This window comes from Vigna unguiculata, chromosome 9, assembly GCF_037176805.1.
Source record: "Vigna unguiculata cultivar grain cowpea cultivar isolate G323 ecotype 2 chromosome 9, ASM3717680v1, whole genome shotgun sequence".
Lineage (NCBI taxonomy): Eukaryota > Viridiplantae > Streptophyta > Magnoliopsida > Fabales > Fabaceae > Vigna > Vigna unguiculata.
In genome coordinates this window covers 8571981-8591284 of record NC_140800.1, presented here as the reverse complement: position 1 = coordinate 8591284, position 19304 = coordinate 8571981, and the positions used below count along the sequence as shown (strand labels likewise).

At 29.0% G+C, this 19304-nt stretch overlaps 1 pseudogene across 1 annotated transcript; it reads right to left on the bottom strand.

Annotated features, from left to right (window-relative positions):
- Positions 1 to 16811: 16811 nt before the first annotated feature.
- LOC114195986 (NAC domain-containing protein 100-like) lies at positions 16812 to 18692 on the bottom strand (annotated as a pseudogene). The gene is made up of 3 exons (XR_014984716.1): positions 18181 to 18692; positions 17806 to 18083; positions 16812 to 17715 (listed from the first exon to the last, which is right to left on the bottom strand). The product of XR_014984716.1 is annotated as an NAC domain-containing protein 100-like (transcript).
- Between the last annotated feature and the right edge of the window lie 612 nt (positions 18693 to 19304).

Below are 19304 nucleotides of genomic sequence, written 5' to 3'. Positions count from 1 at the left end.
AACCATGGAGGGACCACACCAAACCCATGATAAAATTACAGCGTACACATAATAGGAAAAAACCTATTATGAAAAAAAACCATGATTTCCTTCATGAAAATCATTTCATACTTTGAACTCCAAATACTAGAAAAAAAAAGACAAAATTCTCAATATATTAAAACATTTATCATTAGTCAATCCTCTCACATTCCAAAAAAGACATTAACTTCAAGAAGTTTTTGCATGGGAGGATTTAGTATTAACTTTCTTTAACCTATCCCTACCAGGTTTTATTGTAATTTGAATCGGTCCATCATACTCTTTAATATTATAATTTTCCCTCTCATCAAGCATATTAGTCCATTTAGAAGTTATTTTCAATTTCTCAACAAAATGAGCCTTTTTAAACGTCAAAGGAGTATGAATTGTCACTAAGCTATTATGAGTTGAATCTAATTGTTGTAAATCCTGCAAACTATTGACAACAGGAGTAATATCCTCCAAAGAAAGCATATTAGCCAAAGAATCAAATTCCACTGGCACACTACCATCAATATTCTTAATAAAAGAAGATTCATTGACAACACAAATATTATAATGATTAACCACCACTGGCTCCACAACAAATTCAACCACAACCACTTGAGCTAAAGAGTCCCTATCAACTCATTTTGTATATTATGCCCAAGGTAATAGTTCTAAATTTCATTCTCTTTGATTCAAAGAATATGTTCTTGCTTAATTGGATCAAATTCTGCAATCGTTTCAATTAGACTTAGAAAAATTGCATTAACTTCTTGATGGCTCTTTTCATTGTTGCTAAGGAAGGCTAAGTTATTTTTACCAAGAGTTTTAACAACTGCAATAATTTTTAACAACACATTTCTCCATTATTCTCTATCTCTATTTATTTATTCTTGAACATATTTGTCTATTGTTTTTCTTTTTTGCCAATCTCATATACTTATCTATATATTTTTATATGAAATAAAAGAATTATAATATTAAAATACTACTAAAGATAAGTATATAAAAAAGAATGAGTTAAAACAGTAAAACCTAATTCTAACTGTCAAGAAAATAACTCGCCTGTAGACTCATAGTATATTGAAGTCTCAAGTCACTTTCTCTACTTTAGTAAGTGATTAAATTTAATTTTTTTCATAAACTTGCACAATTTATTTTTAGATTAATCATTAATAAAATAATTAAAAAAATTATTTTGAAGATCAATCACGTAGTTGATAAGCATTTGGGGTAGAAGCTTAATAATATATATAAAACTTATTTATACAATAAAAAAATCACAATATTAGATTTAAGATTACTAAAATAACACTTTTTTAATAGAAAACACAATTATAATGTGATAAAGAACATTTAATCAGGGTCGACTTAAGACTCAAACAAGTAAATTAAGTGAATAACCGTGCAACAAGTTTTAGTTTTTGACTTTTAACCTTTAATATGATATGAAATAGTGTCATGCTAAAAGGAGAGAAATGTCAACCAATTCCTTTTGCCGCTTGAAATAAAGACATTGAGACACATGCACAAGACACATAAGAGATGAAAATAAATTAATGAATATTTATTAATGTGTCACAAACTGAACTACTAAAATAATATTAATATAGGACACAAGGAGGAAAAACTATAATAAAATGAGAGAAAAGAAAAAAAATAAAAATAAAAATTATTAGTAAGAAAATAGAACTATAGCCGAGAAATCTCTTTTTCCTAAATAAAAATATAATTTATTGAAAAAAAGATGTTAGTTCATTAATATTTTAATAGTCACTCATTATTTTTTAATTAAATTTTATTATCAAAATAACGTGACAATTAATTTAATAAAGATATATTAATATTATTCTTTTAGCATGTTTATAAAAATATAAAGCAATGACTTTACTTGCTTAAACCGCTCTAATATCCATAATATCATTTATAAATAGATTATTATTAATTAGTTGCAATCTTTAAAAGTTAAGACTTAACAATTTAATTATACTTTTATGATACTATATGTTATAAGTATAAGACTTAATAAGATTGTTTTATCTAAAGAGATAAGATTACCAAAATCTATAAAATAATGACTTATCATAAGAAGACTTTCTTCAATTTATGCGTTTTCACATTATTTAAATTACACTCATTTTATTACTTATTGGCTTGAATGTTGAAGCACCATCAACAAATCACAACAAGAAAATATGAAATTATACATTTATTGAAAATATGAATTATCATTAATAAATAAAAAGTAGAGATACAATTTTATATTATCATCGAGTATGGTTATCGGTAATATGTTTATATAGTAAACAATACATTAATCATTGATTCCATCGGTAGATGTAATATTAACACTTCAAAAATAATTATTTTTAGCTGGAATTATATTTGGCGTTTCTGGGGTTTTAACCCCACTAATGGTTTTACCAGGGATTTGAAATTCTCTTGGAAAAGCAAACGTGACAAATGGATTACCGGAAGTTTTTAGCAATCCTTGGAAATAGTGCAACTTACCGGGGTTCCGAAAATCCTGGGTATTAATGGGGGTTCTGATAACCTCTGTTAATACATGGGATTCTGAAAACTCCTGTTAATGTATGAGGTTTTGGAAAACCCCCATTAATGCCTGGGGTTTTGAAAACCCCCGTTAATGCTAGGGGTTCCAAAAACCCCTCGTTACTGCATGGAGTTTTGAAAACCCCCGTTAATGTATGAGTTTCCAAAGACACCCATTAATTCCTCAAAAATCCCTATTAATACAAAAAAGTTAGTGCTTATATTGTTATGGCATTGCTATAATGCTAAAGTTGTACTTTCCCGATAATTGATTTGTTTAGTTAATTCTTTGAGTACGAAAAGAACTTTATTCTATGGAATTTTCTATTTATTGCTTAACATTTTGATTTTCATTATTATTTTAAAGGATGATTACATTTGACAATACAACCAAAACAAAAAACAATCATTTTCATAACACATCTCATTAACTAAAAAGCAAAAACTCCAAGGCCACTTCAAATTGAGCAATCAATACAAATATTCATTCAAACGGTACCAATGCAAATATTCATTCAAATGGTACTAGTAGTGGACTAGCAGTCATAATGCTCTTAATATAATAAGTGTTGGAGATGTAGCATTTGAAAGTATCTACCTATAATAAACCAAATATTAAAGGAAATTAGAGTTGTTCCCCATTAGCAAAATTAACCAAAAGTTTCCTAGAAGCATATTTGTTGACAAATTCCAAAAGTAAACAAAAAATATCGTCTAATGCGGTGTTGGATGTTGATAATTTGTTTCTTCGTTAGGAACACTTCCTTGATCAGATACCTAACATATAAAAAATAATGATAATTAATAACTTTCAAATAATAATATCAAACATATATTAATTTAATCAAGATTTAAATATTACCGTTGGTGCATGATGCATAGTAAAATCACGAGGCAACTCTCCTTGATAATTTTGTATCAAAAAATTAACCATTGCCTTCATTTCATTGAGTTGGGCTGTTAATGTAGAAACCTATTTTAAAACACAAAATTAATTAAAATAATCAAAATAGAGAAAGTAACTCTTATTTTCTACTTTTGAAGAAAAAAATGGAGCTCTTTTGACAATCTTGGTTTACATAACATATTACTTTAAATATATTCAAACGTCAAATTTGATAAAAGTAATGCATCATGATCAAAACTAAAAAATTAACCTGATTTTGTAACTGAGCATTAGAAGGATAACTTGAAGATGTTCCATTATATGAATGACCCTTGGAGCCAAACACTTTAGATGGGAAAGGACCCAAACCCAAACCCCTAACACGTCCACAATGTAAGCTTCCGAAAGCAAAAGCTAAGGAATCAGTACTTGATATTTCTTTTGATACAAATGATGATGATGTTGATTCATATACTTGAATTTTTTTCCTACAAAGAACATAATAAGAAACTAATTAAAATAACACAAAGTATGGTTGACAATTATAGACTTTATTAGAATTGAACTTACATTGATTTCCCTCGCTTCATCACTCACAAAGGCTTCATTAGCATGTTTATGTGTTGTATCCATACCTCTCCTCTACTAATCTTGTGGCCACACTCTTTTTCCTATAAAATTCAATCTTTGGAATAGTTTCCATTGTTGAAATGTGAAAAATACCTGTAACCATCCAATAAGATCACTACATATTTCTTCAAACTCACCTTAACTTTGTTCACTCACTCTCTCATACCCACTCGGTTCTTTCTTCCTTCTTTCTTCTTCCTTCGCCAACCCATTTTCTTTTTCTTTTCTTTTCTTTTTCATCCAAATATGTCCTCCACTCACGCAAACCCAGCAACATCATCCACTCTCATCTTCCTTTCAATCTTACTCCTTTCTTTTGCAACGATAACAAAATCTGACAACCCATTGTGCCTGTATCTTGTGTCTTTACACAAATATTTACATTCTTTTTTTTTGTTTCTTCATTCACATATGGTAAGGCCACATTTTAAGGTTCCCAAAACGGTTGAAGAATGTCAAAACTGAAACAAACATCCTTAGATTCCCTCCTTTTGCAATCCTATATTAGTTACCTTTTTTTTCCTCATACTCGCAAATTTTCAATGTTTGAATTACGTGTGACTTTTATCTTGCTTATTCCTTCCTCAATATAATTTTCCTATACAATTGGTTGTGCAAGAGAATTAAGAAGAAACAGGGGAAGAAAAAGAGCAGGAAGTACCCAACCAAAGAGCAAAATTTGATATGAAGCACTTGAACAGAAGTAGCAATCACAATTACGATGATTGTCGTGGTTGTGGTGGATGTTGCATCACACTGCAGTGGCTATGGCACTATGGCAAAATAAGCAGTGAGTTAGGGAAACAAAATCGCAATTAATGACGAAGGGAAACAAAATCGAAACGAAAACGAAATTGACGAAATATGGAGATGAAATCGAAATCGAAATAAGGAGATTGGTAAAATGTCGGGAGACGAAATAGGGAGACGATATTGGAAGGAGGGAGATCGATCTTCGTTACCTTAAACTTCAAACATTAAGACAAGAAGTACGGTGGAGAAGAGATTGGTGGAGACGAACGATGGAGAAGAGAATGGTGGAGACGAACAATGGAGAAGAGAACGGTGGAGAAGAATGGTGGAGAAGAGAACGGCGGAGACAAATGTATGATTCTGTTTTGATTTCTTCTAGGTTAACATGGTAGCCACATGAAAGAAAGAAAGAAAGAAAGAGGTTTGTCTATTAAACATTAAATTAGGATTTAAACTTTATGGGAGTTTCTTGAAAAACCCCAGATACTTAACAGAGATTTTTTTAAAAAACTCTAGTACTTACCGAGGGTTTTTAAAACCTCAAGTATACCGTTTTTTACTTGAGGTTATTATACCCCCAAGTAAAAAAACCCAACTAAAATTATGTTTTTTTGTAGTGTAGAAAGAGAAAACATGAATTTGTAATGTTTACTTAATTATTATATGATTAATAGAATTACATGTATTTTATTGATAAAATTCATCGATGAATAAAATATTTCGTAGACAAAATTTTATATTACTAATAAATGCAGTCATCAATAATTCATTTTTGCACATCGATAAATGTGAAACAATTAAAGGGAACATAAAATTTGTAATGTTTATTGTATATTTGATGGGTTTATCCATGAGTAAAGTTGACATCAAGGAGAGAGTATTTATGACAATCTTTTATTGATGGATAGTGTGGTAGGTAAGTTATTTCTATAGTAAGTGTATTATTTTTATTGGTAAGTTAAATAGGAAATTAACAACATTAAACTTAGATAAACATTTACGTCATTTTCATATTATTTTGGACTAAATATTATTATAGACAATATCATGTACTTTTTCCTCATGAACAATCTAAAAGATAAGTTGTAAATAAATAATATAATTGGCAAACAACTACGGTTGGTACTTCAATTACCAAACAGATTCATTCTATCTATAGCTAAATTAAGCAGAAGATTCCTACATTCTTGACCAAACGGAGGAAATTCATGATCGATATTTATCCATTGCGTTGAATCAATTAGATGATGAAAAAGCCTGTAACATCTTCTCTCATCTGCATGTCATCTAAGGTTTTTAACATCTTTTGGGTTTACAAGCAAACACTTAAGTATGGTATGATTAAAAGATACCAAACAACTTTCATAAGGGTCCATCCTTTTCTATCTCTTGACTATTATCTTCACTATTGTTTTTCTGTTTATAGTATGATAACCCACACTTTGGACATGTTTTCAACCTTCAAATTCTTTCTTGTATAATATGCGAGCATTAGGACATTCATGTATCATCTTATACTTTATTCCCATCAGACAAAAATTTTTCTTGGCCTCATAATTACGAGTAGGTAGTGTATTTCCATATGGAAGCATTTCCTTCAACAAAATGAGCAATTATTTGAAACTTTTATTGGTCGACCCATTACCTTCAAATTCATCAGCCTTAACATCGTTGACACCCGTGTGAACTTAGTTGAATTGACATACAATGGAGTCTCCACATTAGTAGATATTGTCTTGTACACATGCATTTGAACAAAAGCTTCTACACCAACATCGTGACTCATATCCTCTAACCAGTCTTCCTCCAATCGCTTTTCCATGGTGGAATCGACAACATCTTTTGTTTAGGAGACATGGGAAGTTTATTAATTCGCTATGTCATGTACAAGCTGTGTAGCTTTAAAGGAAACCATCACAAAGAAGGTATTCCTTAGTTTTGGTTGCATACAACCTTCCCCTATTCAAACTGTTGACATAAGGACATCTAAACTTGACTTCATCGCCGCTTCTACCTTAATTATGTTGTGCAAATATTATAAATTGTTCTACTCCTCTCTTATACTCATTAGTGATGCATGATGAATTAATTCAATCTCGGACCATACATATATGTATTGAAATTGTATAAATAATTTCACCATTCTTTAAATGAATGAGCATCCCACTTTTGTATTGAAGGTGTGACCCTATCTCATTCAAGAAGATTCACTTTTTTAATTCATTCATACATATCAATTTTAAATAACATTACTTAATTTTCACAAAATTTTTTTCCAACATTTATGATTGGTCTTCTAGTTACACAAAATGAAAGAGGTTATCAACTACATTCAAATATGCATTTGAAGATCAATACAAAATACAGTTAGCAAAAATTCACAAAATTTAAGATACACATATTAGAAAAAAAAAAAATATATATATATATATACTAATAAATTATTAAAAAATGATTAATTTTCTTAAATTATCTAATCCAAACAATTCTAGATTCAATACGTATAAATTATTAGTACGTCTCCTCTTACATTAATTTAAAGAAATATACATTTAAAGAAATATGCAATTTGTTTTTCAAAAAATAGAATGTAATATATAATTTTCGTATTGAATCTCAAATAAGAAACTAAAACTCACTCGATGAAACAATTTCAAACAATCTAAATTTGAGCATACGATAAATCATGATAAATCATGTTTAAATGAAAATATATTCAATAATATACTACAAATGTAAATAATAATTTCAAACAAACTAAATTTAAGCATATACAACAAATCAATTTTAAATAAAAATATATAAATAACATATTAAAAAATAAATTATGCAAATAATAAAAACATATTATCATTCATACAAATTTTAAAGTCATAGGTGACAAGGGAGAATCTAGGAACATAATTCGAAAACAAGAGTTGGACAATGGGAAGAGCAAGGCTCGCATTGAGAATTGTGGGTTGGATAGTGAGAGAAGACGAGGAGCAAGGCACATGTGCGATGGTCACTAACAATGAAAGAGAAGATGAACCTCTAATGGCGAGCAACGAAGCTGCAAACGCACGCGAGATACTCAGACGAGATAGGTATATTTAGACAAGAAAGAAAACAGGAGAGATGAACCTGAATGCAACTTTTTGTGGCTGATTCTAAAGTCATAACAAGAACAAAAACCTTATATTTCGCACCATAGAAGTAAATGAAGGTGTTCACAGCAATGGAAGACAACAACTATGTTATCTGGACAAGTAAAAAAATGTTAAAATTAATCCATTTTAGGATATATAGACTACGGTTCATGGTAAAACTGCTGAGTGTCTGAATATAGACCGGAGTTTTATCTAAACCTTAATAATTTAAAAAATGTCATCACATTTTTGTATAGATTACAATTTTGTTTTGACCGTGTAACCTATATTGCGTAATTAATTTTTATATTTGCACCAGAGGTTTAACCTCGATCGATTGAAATCTTAAGTTCGATGGGTGGCTCCGCAAAAGATGCTTATGTATATATAAATTCTCTTATTTGAAATTTTGTAATTAAAGTCCACAAAAAGTCAAATTTTATAAGAAACAATACTCATGAGTTTCTCACCAATTTATTTTATGCTTTATTCAAAATAATGATTTATTCTTTATAATTTCTCTTTCTCTTCATCTGTTTTCAGAATACACTTATCTTTCTTGCACTTCCTCGTTCCTTTTAATCTTTTTCAAGTTGAAGTCTTTATTTATTTATTTATGATTTATTGTTTTAATTTTCAGTTTTATAATATGTATTCCAACAGTCCTTTAGCAAATTTATTTAAAAGTGCTTTAAAATTTGAGTTATTTTCAAATTGTAGATTATTATTTTATTTTATCTTAATTTTTTTTCACTTACACTTTTTTTAATATAATGGATAAATTTGACGCTAGTATGCATTTAAAGAATCACACATATAATATAGAAATAATCATATCAATGTCGTCTAATAGATCAATCTGTACTAATTTAACGTACGTAAATTATAAATCATAAAAGGAATCTTAAAATAATTTTCTTTCTTTTATTTAAACTATTATACATCGAATTACAAAAATTTTCATTAAAAGTTGATTCTTAGAATAAAATAAAATATTTTTCCAATTAAATTAATTTTTAAAATTATAAAAAAATTAAGTGCAAATTAAAAATTAATAAAATATGGATTCTTATAAAAATTTCATCTTAAGAATATTTTTAAGAAAACATATTGTATTTTCTTAAAATTGATATGGTAAAGTAAATAATACTTTTTACAAGTAGATTGTTTAACTAGAATAAAAAAAAAAGAAAAAAAATATAAGAAATAGTGTGGTGGATGGGGTTGAAGGAGGCAGGGCCCAGTGGAGAAGGACATGAAAGATGAGAAGACAAAATGAGAGAGCTGGCGACATGTGGCATCGGCGGCGCGACAAAAAGTGACGTGGGTTGTGTTGGAGAGTGAATGACGCTAAAAGCATAAGCGCGTGGGTCCTTTCATTCGTAGGTGTCAACTCTTAAATCTCGCCTAACTTTTCCTTACTCTCATCTCTTTCTGTCACTGTGGGACACTCATCCCTCTCTACCGTTACAACCTGACCATTGTGGGACCCGGAAACAACTCACAATTTTCTTACAATTACCTTAGTACCCTTTGCTTTTATATACATACATATATATATATATATATATATATATATATATATATATATATATATATATATATAAATATGATTTTTGTCTCAGTAAAAATTGAAATTATTTTTACTATTAAAATTTTTAAAATTTACATTTGTTATAAAATTTGATGAGAAAAGATTTTTTTTACTACTTTTATTATGATCAATTTTAATTGGTAGTTAATATTTTTGTAGTTAATTATTTTTTATAAAATTATAAAATTTGTAAGTATTTCTTACAGAATTTAAAAAAAAAATTTTGTTAAGTTTATTTGATGTTTCAAACGCATTTCAGAATAGTATTTGAGTTGTTTACATTGTTTGATACATTTTCGCTTTAATGTTAACTCAAATATTCTCATGAAACGTGTTTGAGACGTCAAATAAATTTAACAAAATTTGATTAAAATAATTAAGTCCACGCATATCTACAATTAGAAGACTAAATTAAATTAAAATTTTGAACATAGAGTAATTTCAATTTTCACTAAAATTAAGAAAAAATAAATGTATTTGACTATATATATATAAAGTTATAGTATTTAATGAAATTTAAAATTCACTTTAAATTTTATCATTAAATTCTATAACTTTTTATCATTGTATATAGGTATCACTTTTTTTATATAGAAATATGGAAAAGGTAGTGCCTTCTTTGGAACAGTGGAGAGAGGAAAATGGAAGGGAATAAAATAGTAGGTTTAATGTACTTCTATTGTCAATTTTTATTAAAAAAAATTGTTTTGCTGAATATCTATATTTTTTATACTTTTTAGTTGATATTTTGTTATTTGATTTATAATAATGTGAATGTCTTAATTGTTATTTTATGTTGTCATTGCTTATAAATTTCAGTATAAAAAATAAAAAGTGAATTAATTAAATTTTAAGTTTTTTTATTGTGAAAGTATGTCAAATATGTTAGAAAAGAATGTGATGTTAAGTTAAATTAAGAGACGATAAATTAGTTTTGAAAGCTTTTTGAAAAGATTTAGTTTTTTTGAAAATGTTTCAATATTATTAATAAAAAAAGTGGTAAACAACAAGATAACAAGGACAAAGAAAAAAAAATACACAGAAAATTTATATCGATTTATATTACAAACGATCTTTCATCTAGTCTTGGTTATTCAAGCTTAGAAAAGTTAGAATCTACTATTTTTTTATCTTTGTACAACCAAAACATATATATAATAAAATAAGTTAATACAAGATCAACTTTTACATAATCAAGAGGGTATTGTTTCCTTGGAACTATGCAAGAAAATACTAACCCAATCAACTATTGAACACACAAAAGGACATCAAATGGAAACACTCTAGCAACTTAGTAAAAGAAATAATGTAACAAAAGTTTATCACAACAAAATCAATTGACAAGAGAGTTCCAACTCAAATGATCTTAGATTTATCTTTTTAAATAGTATTGGATGCATAAAAGAGTGAATTGAAGGTTTTGTTTAGAGTTATGGAAACACTAATTAGAAACTGATTCAAACATAACTAATCTATTATCCTAAGTTGGTAATTGATTATTTTGAGTAAAGTTTGAAAATTAGTTAAAACATTTTCTATATTTAATTGATTATTACATGAAATAATATATTATTTTTACTTTTCATGTATTTCAGAAAACGAATTTAATTGATTACTCAAGAATTTAATTGCTTCATTTCTGATACTAGTTAAAAAGACATTAATCTACTCTTTGTTTTAATCGTTTAATTAAATAAATAATCAATGATCATGTTCTAAAACATGTAAAAAATGATTAACCTTAATATATAAGCACAACCATAATATCTTTTTCACATGTTTTTTACTTTTTAAAACAATTTTTTATTGATTAATTTTAAAAAAGTAGTGTGCTAGATTGAAAACTTGTAAATACTTTGGGTGAAAGACTCCCAAACATGTGCAATGAAAGCTATAACATTCGATACATTTTCAATATCACCTCTTCATATATCAACATCAAAACAATTAATATTTGATACATCTTCAATATCACCTCTTCATATATCAACATCAAAACAATTTCTCTTTCTCTTTTGGCTTGAGTCTACTCTTCAAGTCCACAAAGACACACATGAAAAGAGGGTTTAATTGTGTAGTTAATATATATATATATATATATATATAAAATTCTTGAAAGATATTTTTTAATGATATAAAATTAATAATTATTAATCCTAGGTCAGTTAACTCTTTACTTGAACTGAAGTGAAAGTAGAAATTGTACATGATAAAGAGTTGACATAAGCTAGTCTCTTAAGATAGCTATTGATGCAAAGTAACTTTAACTCGCATCCTAAGAGATCTTTATGTTGAGATGTTCTTTAGTAGATCCTCTTAATAATCTGAGGACGAAAACATTCCTTATAACACCAAATAAACTTGAAGAATATTTTTGTTAAGTATACCATTAAACTTAGAATTGTGTGTTTATTGTTTGATAAAGACTTTGCTTATCACACAAAACGAAGACTACAAAATGATGCATCTTTTTTTAAAGAAAATGATTGAGTTTTACATGATATGTTGTTTATAAAGCATATCATCTTTCAAACAAAGTATTTCATGTTCCATACTTTATTTTGAAAAGCACTTAACCAAAAACTAAGGTTGTTGCACTTTACTTTAACACTCATAAATTCAAGTATTTTCAATTGAATTCTTATTAAAAATTGTTATTATATTAGGTCCTTGATCAATTGGACTATCGTAACTATTTGATTTTGTAGTGTCAAACAAAACATTTAGGCAAAAAAAACTAAATACTAAAACCCTAATTATCTATATATAAAATAACATTATATCCTTTTATAAATTAAATACCGAAAAAATGAACAATATAAAAATGAAATGCTAGAACCCTAATTATCTTTATACTAGTGAAAATATGTTTGCCATGTGTATGTGTGTATTTTTTTATGATAATAAAAAATATTTTTTATAATTTTATTATAAATATAAATACTTTTTTATAATTTTATTGTAAATAGTTTTATTTATTTTATAGAAAATTGTATAATTAAAAAATAGTTAAATTTAAAAAACGGCCAAATGAAAAAAAAACGGTTAAATTTTTTGGTGGTTTGTATGAAATTTTAGTTTTAAATTTCATTGATACCGTAAATTAAAAAGCATAATACGCGCAAACTTTTTAATATAGAAAAGGCTTGACCTAAATTAACTTGACCTAGTATAAATTTTGTAATATCCTAAAGAGGATTTGTACTAGTACATAACGTAAATAATAACATAGTAATAATAAAATTTATATAACAAAATATTTATGATACATAGATGTTGTTAAATCAACTACACAATAATAAACAAAAAACTAATTCATATAATTATACATATAAGTTTACAAAAAGAAAAACAATACAAAGATCTTTACAAAAAGATAACAAAGTAACTTATAAATTGTATGAGACTAAAAAGTTTGTTTCATATTGCATATTGTATAATTTACTTCTCAATCAATCCATCTAGAATACTAGAATATGTGAAACTACATAACATTAACTTTGAAACTATATAACATTAACTCAGTAAGTAGTAAAATAACATAAAAAATAAGTTTATCATTAAACATTCTATATGTTGGTGTATGGAGTCGAATTGTCATAGAAGATCTTGATCACTCCGGCTAATATGTTCGAGGTGTCCTCTACTTGTATATATGAAGTGTCTTTAGCATGTCTCTTGAAAGAGTAGGGGGATGAGATACCTATAAGTACTCTGACACTCAAGTTAATGAAAGTATATGGTAATTTTGGTGATAATGTCAAAGTTAAGATACCTTTTACTTGTGTTTTAGTCACCTTTACATACATGGTTCTCATTTATGGCTTTCACGAGCATTTATAATTCCTTCATAATGTTCATGAATGCTTTTGGTTTGTTCTAGTACACCCAATGCTTTTATAATTATTATTTATAGTAAGTATTATTTTGTATATATTAACCTATGTAATGATTAAATATTTATTTTCACAATAAACAAGGTACGAGTATCATTCAAGAAAATTTAAATGTAATTTCTCCATTACATGCTTCGTCATGTTCATACATTTTTGAAGAATATACTCTTTTCTCGGTTTGTATAATAGGTCCCCAAGTCTTATATTGAAGAAAATCCCTCAAATTTCAGAGAATTTGTCACTAGTTCAGTGGGAATAGTTATTTACAGAAAGTTGTCAAAGATTCTTAAGTGCTTAATACCCTCGTTGGTTTTGCACAACTTTTGGAATTATTGGTTGAAAGTTGTGATCTTGTGTACTATAATTGGTTAGAGCACAATACTTTCTAAACTGTGTCTTTCAATTTCTTTATGGAGAAAAAGAAAGGACATATGATGGCTACCAGCACTCACTCACTAATCTAGATGATAATTTATAATTTATAGTCATAATCTTTCACAAATAATCATTATTATATTTATTTTTTATATTTTATTATGCAACTATAGAGTTGCAAAGGAAAGAGTTTTTCGAGATTGTCAAAAAATAATAAGCGAAAGACTTTTACAAGTTTTATTAAGAATTGTGTAGAGTAATTTTTCAATTAAATATGGATTTTTTATGTTGATATAAGGATTATACTTGGATCCTTTCGTGACTTAGAATAAACTCTCCTTTAAAGTTTATATGTTCTCTCTCATCTATCATTGAGATAATCAAAGAGTGATGTGTTGAGGAGTTCTATCATTCGTTCAGGTTCTTCTTAATATTGTATTGTAACTTTCTTCTTTTGAAATGATGTGAAATACAAATGGTTGTGAATATTTTATCTATTTGATGTGTTGTAAAAGAGTTATTAATATCTTGACAATTTTTTCTATATACACTTTGAGGAGAGAGAAATAAAAGAAAAAAATAAATATGTATACACTTGTACATAAATTCATTATTTTTTAATTTTAGATTATATTATTGATGGATTAAATTGAAAATTATTCTTATTAGTAGTCAACAATTCACTTGATAAGATGAGATGCTCATTTATCAATTGCTCAAATTTTGAATAAAAAAAATGAAATAATTTACAAATGTAACATTAAACCAAAGTGATTAAATCAAGAAGAATAAAGTTTTTAATCTCACATAGAGGAGTAACAAAATGTCTATTATCCTTGAAATATGTGGAAACGAACTATTTATAATACATTTGATGAATTTTTCTATAAACACTTTGAAGTGAAAAAAATAATAAGAAAATTTGAAATTAATTTATGTATAAACTAATTTATATATAAGTTCTCCCACATAGTTTTTCTAAATCTTTATATACAGACTGTATATAAGCTATTCTATTTTATGGAGAAACACATTTCATTTAATTCTTTTTTCTTTCCTATTTTAGATGATGCGTGATGGCAAGATGACAATGATTCTTATGAATGTCAAAATTCCACTCGAAAAGATGAGTGACAATATCAATTGATCCAAATTTGAATCAAATGTTTAATTATTTCGGTATTGTTTCTATGGAGAAACTCATTTCATTTATTTTTTTTTCTTTCATATGTTAGATGATATCAACTGATCAAAGTTTGATTAAATTGTTTAATCATTTGGGTAAAAGAAAAAAAAAACAAATATAAGATAAAACCAAAGTAATAAAATAAAAAAGAATAACATCTTTAATATCATGATGAGAAAAATAACAAAAAGCTTATTGCACCGATACTTCTTTCAAAATCAGCATCAAGAAAATATATTAACGTATATGTAAATAAGTTTGATTTGGAGTTACTTTCAAATTTATTATATTATGGATGTAAATGTTGATTCATGTAAAGGATTAATACTTTATTCAATCAATATAAACTTCCACCGAAATGAGTAAAAGTTAAGTACAGTGTTTGAAATATTCCAAAAGCATAGATGCCAAAAATGAAAACTGTAACCCAACCATTTGAATGGGAAGAAAAATATGAAGAATGCGATATAAAAGCTTAATGAAATTCATGAAATGAGACTTATCAACAACTTCTTACCGAAACACGAACTGTTCATGATGTAATGAAATAGACCACACCACTAAGTTAATAACCACAAAATTTACCATAACTTCGTTGTTATATATTCCCCCTTCAACCCCCATACGTAATGATCTTTACAATTTATGTTTGAAATATAAAGAATTTCATTGGGTTTTGTATTTAGATTATTTCAAGTTAAACTATGATTCTTAAGAAACAACAAAAAGAACATAGTAGTTCTTTGCCATGAAAATGGTGAAAATGAGTTGAGCAACACTTTGTGAAAGGCATGTTGGGAGTGATTTCACAGAGTTAAACGATGAAGCCGTGTAGGACTCAATTTGATTTACTTTTTTAGATGGGGGATTTATCATGTGCCATAAATAAAAGCACCAGATGGTACAAAAAGGAGACACGTATATTATATTTTTGGACAAAATAAGAAAAAAAGAGGGCATTGATGTTCTCATGTCATGGCATTGCAGCTTCAAAACGCAATTCAAGCATCATGGAACGGGAAATGAATGATTGAACTTTTTCGAATGAATGAATTAACTAAACGTTGAATCGATAATCGCACATACAGACAAATCCTCTCAGTATATATATGTCTTCATTTAGTAACACCAACGAAAACAAAATTTTTTATTTTTGGAATATTGTTTAATTCTCTCTCTCACACACCTATGTATAATCAGAACAAATTTAGAATTTAGTTCAACCGGATGAAATTGTATATAACAGAACCCAAAAATATCAAGAGTAACAGAACTATAGGAAATAACTCCCAGAACATTTTCTGTCGCAGATGACTTAGAAGTGGTCGTACACTGATAAATATGTTAGGACTCATAATAGCTGGTTTATAGTAGAATAAGTGTAGTATCGTTCGAAACTACAAGAAACAACGTTTTCAAATATATAATTGACTTTATCAGAGAATGTCCTGAAATTGATTGGGTAAAAATGAATGTTTGACTGAGTTAAACATTCTGGTTTATCATCCACATGAACAGAAAGAGAAAGAGGAGAGAGAAAAAAAAAAAAAAAAAACTTTCAGGGTCCTGATTTCCACAAGGAGCTTCACCTGCAGAAGGTAAATGCAGATAAGTTTGTTAATATTAATTTGTCCATGTCAAAGGAAGCGCGTGCACGTGTTTCCAAGAAAGGGAATCCAGAGATTTTCATTTTTTAATGATTACTGTTCTTGATTCAGTCCCCACAACGAAGAATTAAATATGCAATTCAAATATTACAAGAATAAAGGTCATTCTCTAAAGATTTGGCCGTAGAATCCAGATATATAAAAAATGAGACCAAGCCATGTCTCATTCTAGTATTAATTTTAATAAAAGCTGATACACAGTAATCATGTTCATATCATACAAACCATAACAACAACAACAACAAGACTGGAGTATCAAAGCACCAAAACAGAGTTCAGAAGATTTCTTACATATGTTTCGCTATTGTACAGTAGAGTGCATCTTTTAGTTAAAATCTATCGTAAAAACAAGGACAACATCACAAAGAATAAATAGTAAATGCGGATATTCTTTTTCTGCTGAAAAAGTTGGCTTTGTTTTCTGCATTTGATATCAGTAGTTCCATAAGGTAGCAAGGTCCACTGGTGCAGCTGGACCAATGGGGTTGTTTTGATTCTCAAAGAGCCTTTTACCCACCTCAAGATTTGACACAACTGAAGAGGTTTCGGCGTTGACATCAGTAGAAACACCTGTTTCCTGTGAGACACTGACCATTCCGTGTCTGGTTCAAAGCCATTCCTCAAGAGTGATCCTTTGTGAAAGAAGGATCTGAGGTAATGGTTTGAAGAACCGGGTGATGGCAAATTTGGTGGAGCCTGAAGTTGATGAAACCCTTGAGTGGAGTAAAACGAATGGTTTGAAGAAACGCCATAAAGGGCGTTGTTGTTGTTGTTGTTGTTGATGATGTTGATGTCGATGTTGTTCAAGGAATCGAAGATCCCTCTTGGAACTTCAATTGGATTGGAGAAGCAGGGCACGTAAACCTGTTCAGTCGCACTCAGTGCTTTGGTGTTGCCAATGGAAGGCGAGGAATCAGTGAGAGGTGGCAAAGCAGAAGAACCCAATTCGTTTCCGTATGAGTCCAACATCATTATCCCAGAAATATGAGTCTTCTTCCCACCCGAACTCTTCTGAAACACCCTGCAAATCACCCACTCGTTCTGCAACACGCCACTGAATTAAACTCGGCAACAGAAAATTCTCATGACTGAAACAACATGGTGAAGACAAAATTATTGTAAATTAGTTACCTTTGCAGTTTTGGGGAGGTTGGGGACAGAGAATTTACCCTCGAGTCTATATTCATGCATGACCCAATCAGTTTTCTCTCCTTTGGGTGCCCTTCCTTTGTAGAAAACCAAAGTTTTCTTCATTCCCACAGGAGATTTCCCTCTGAAGATCTCTTTGTCTTTCCCTGTGGCCTTCCAGTATCCTGCTTCAGTGGCCCTGTTGGTCCTCAAACCGGTTGGGTACTTTCTGTCTCTCACACAGAAAAAGTACCATTCTTTCTCTCCCATTTTGGCCTTCCCTATAACAAAAAAGCATGCACATAAACTTAAAAAACTTAGGAGCCAAAGCCAAAACCAAAGTAAGACTGAACTTATTGGTTTTTGCTTTGAACTTACATGGCAAATCCCAAGGTTCAGACCTGTTCAAGTCCACCTCTCCAATGGCTCTAGCTGAGAAGCTTATCTCAGTTACCTTTCTGTAAAGGTAATGAGTAATAAGCTCTTCATCAGTTGGGTGAAACCTAAACCCTGGAGGCAAATCCATCGGAACCTCTTCCTTACACAGAACTGAAACGTTTTCCATTCCCACTTTGCTTCCTTAACCAAGAATTTTGATCAATAACAGATAGACACCAAAGTTTTAATTTTCATTGGAGAAACAACATGGCAGGAGAGAGAATGAAATGGAATGCCCTTTTCTTCTTCTTTATATGGTTTTGTTTTGAAATAGCTGAATTCAGAAGAATATTAAGCTAGAGAGAAAAGGGAACGATGGTGGTGAAAATCATGGAACTGAAATGTGGTGGTAATGGTAAGTGAGGGTGGAAGAGGTGTTGTTAATAGGTGGATAAAGAAGCAGAGAGAAAAAAGAAACCCCTAAATACTGGTGTGCTGAAGAGAAAGAAACGTGGAATGTAAGGCAACCTTTCTTTAGTTATTTATAGCTCACACCTCTTAATAATCATAATTTCATCACCCTAATTTTGTTTTCAGTTTTGACTCAACACACACAGTGCCCAAATACCATGCATGTAATTATGATATTCTCAAGTGCTTACTTTGCAAATTCACTGTTTGTGGAAAACATTAATTTATGTACAAATAACCTAACTTGGGAACTTTCAAGTTTTTAACACCAACTATCAGACAAGACATTGTTGTTCATTGGTTCTTTTCTTCTCAACTCGGCTCACATATTCATAATATTTTTATTATTATTATTTTGGCAATGGGAAGGAAAGAGAGAATTAGTGTCACTGTGTCAGGTGGTGCAAAAAATTAATGTTCATCATACAAAAGGCATCATCTTGCTTTGGAGAATCAGTTATTTTCTCTTTATTTGAATTTAAATTACTAATTTGGCCTTCAGGGTTGGTTGTGGAGGCAAAACGCCAAAAAAAAGATACGAGAATAATAAGTGGCTTTTATGTTAAAGTTTCCGAAACTGACATGGCAAGTGTATTTTCAAGCCATTAAAAGTTGAAAACTGGAAATGGATACTTGCAAAGCCAGGCAAATTA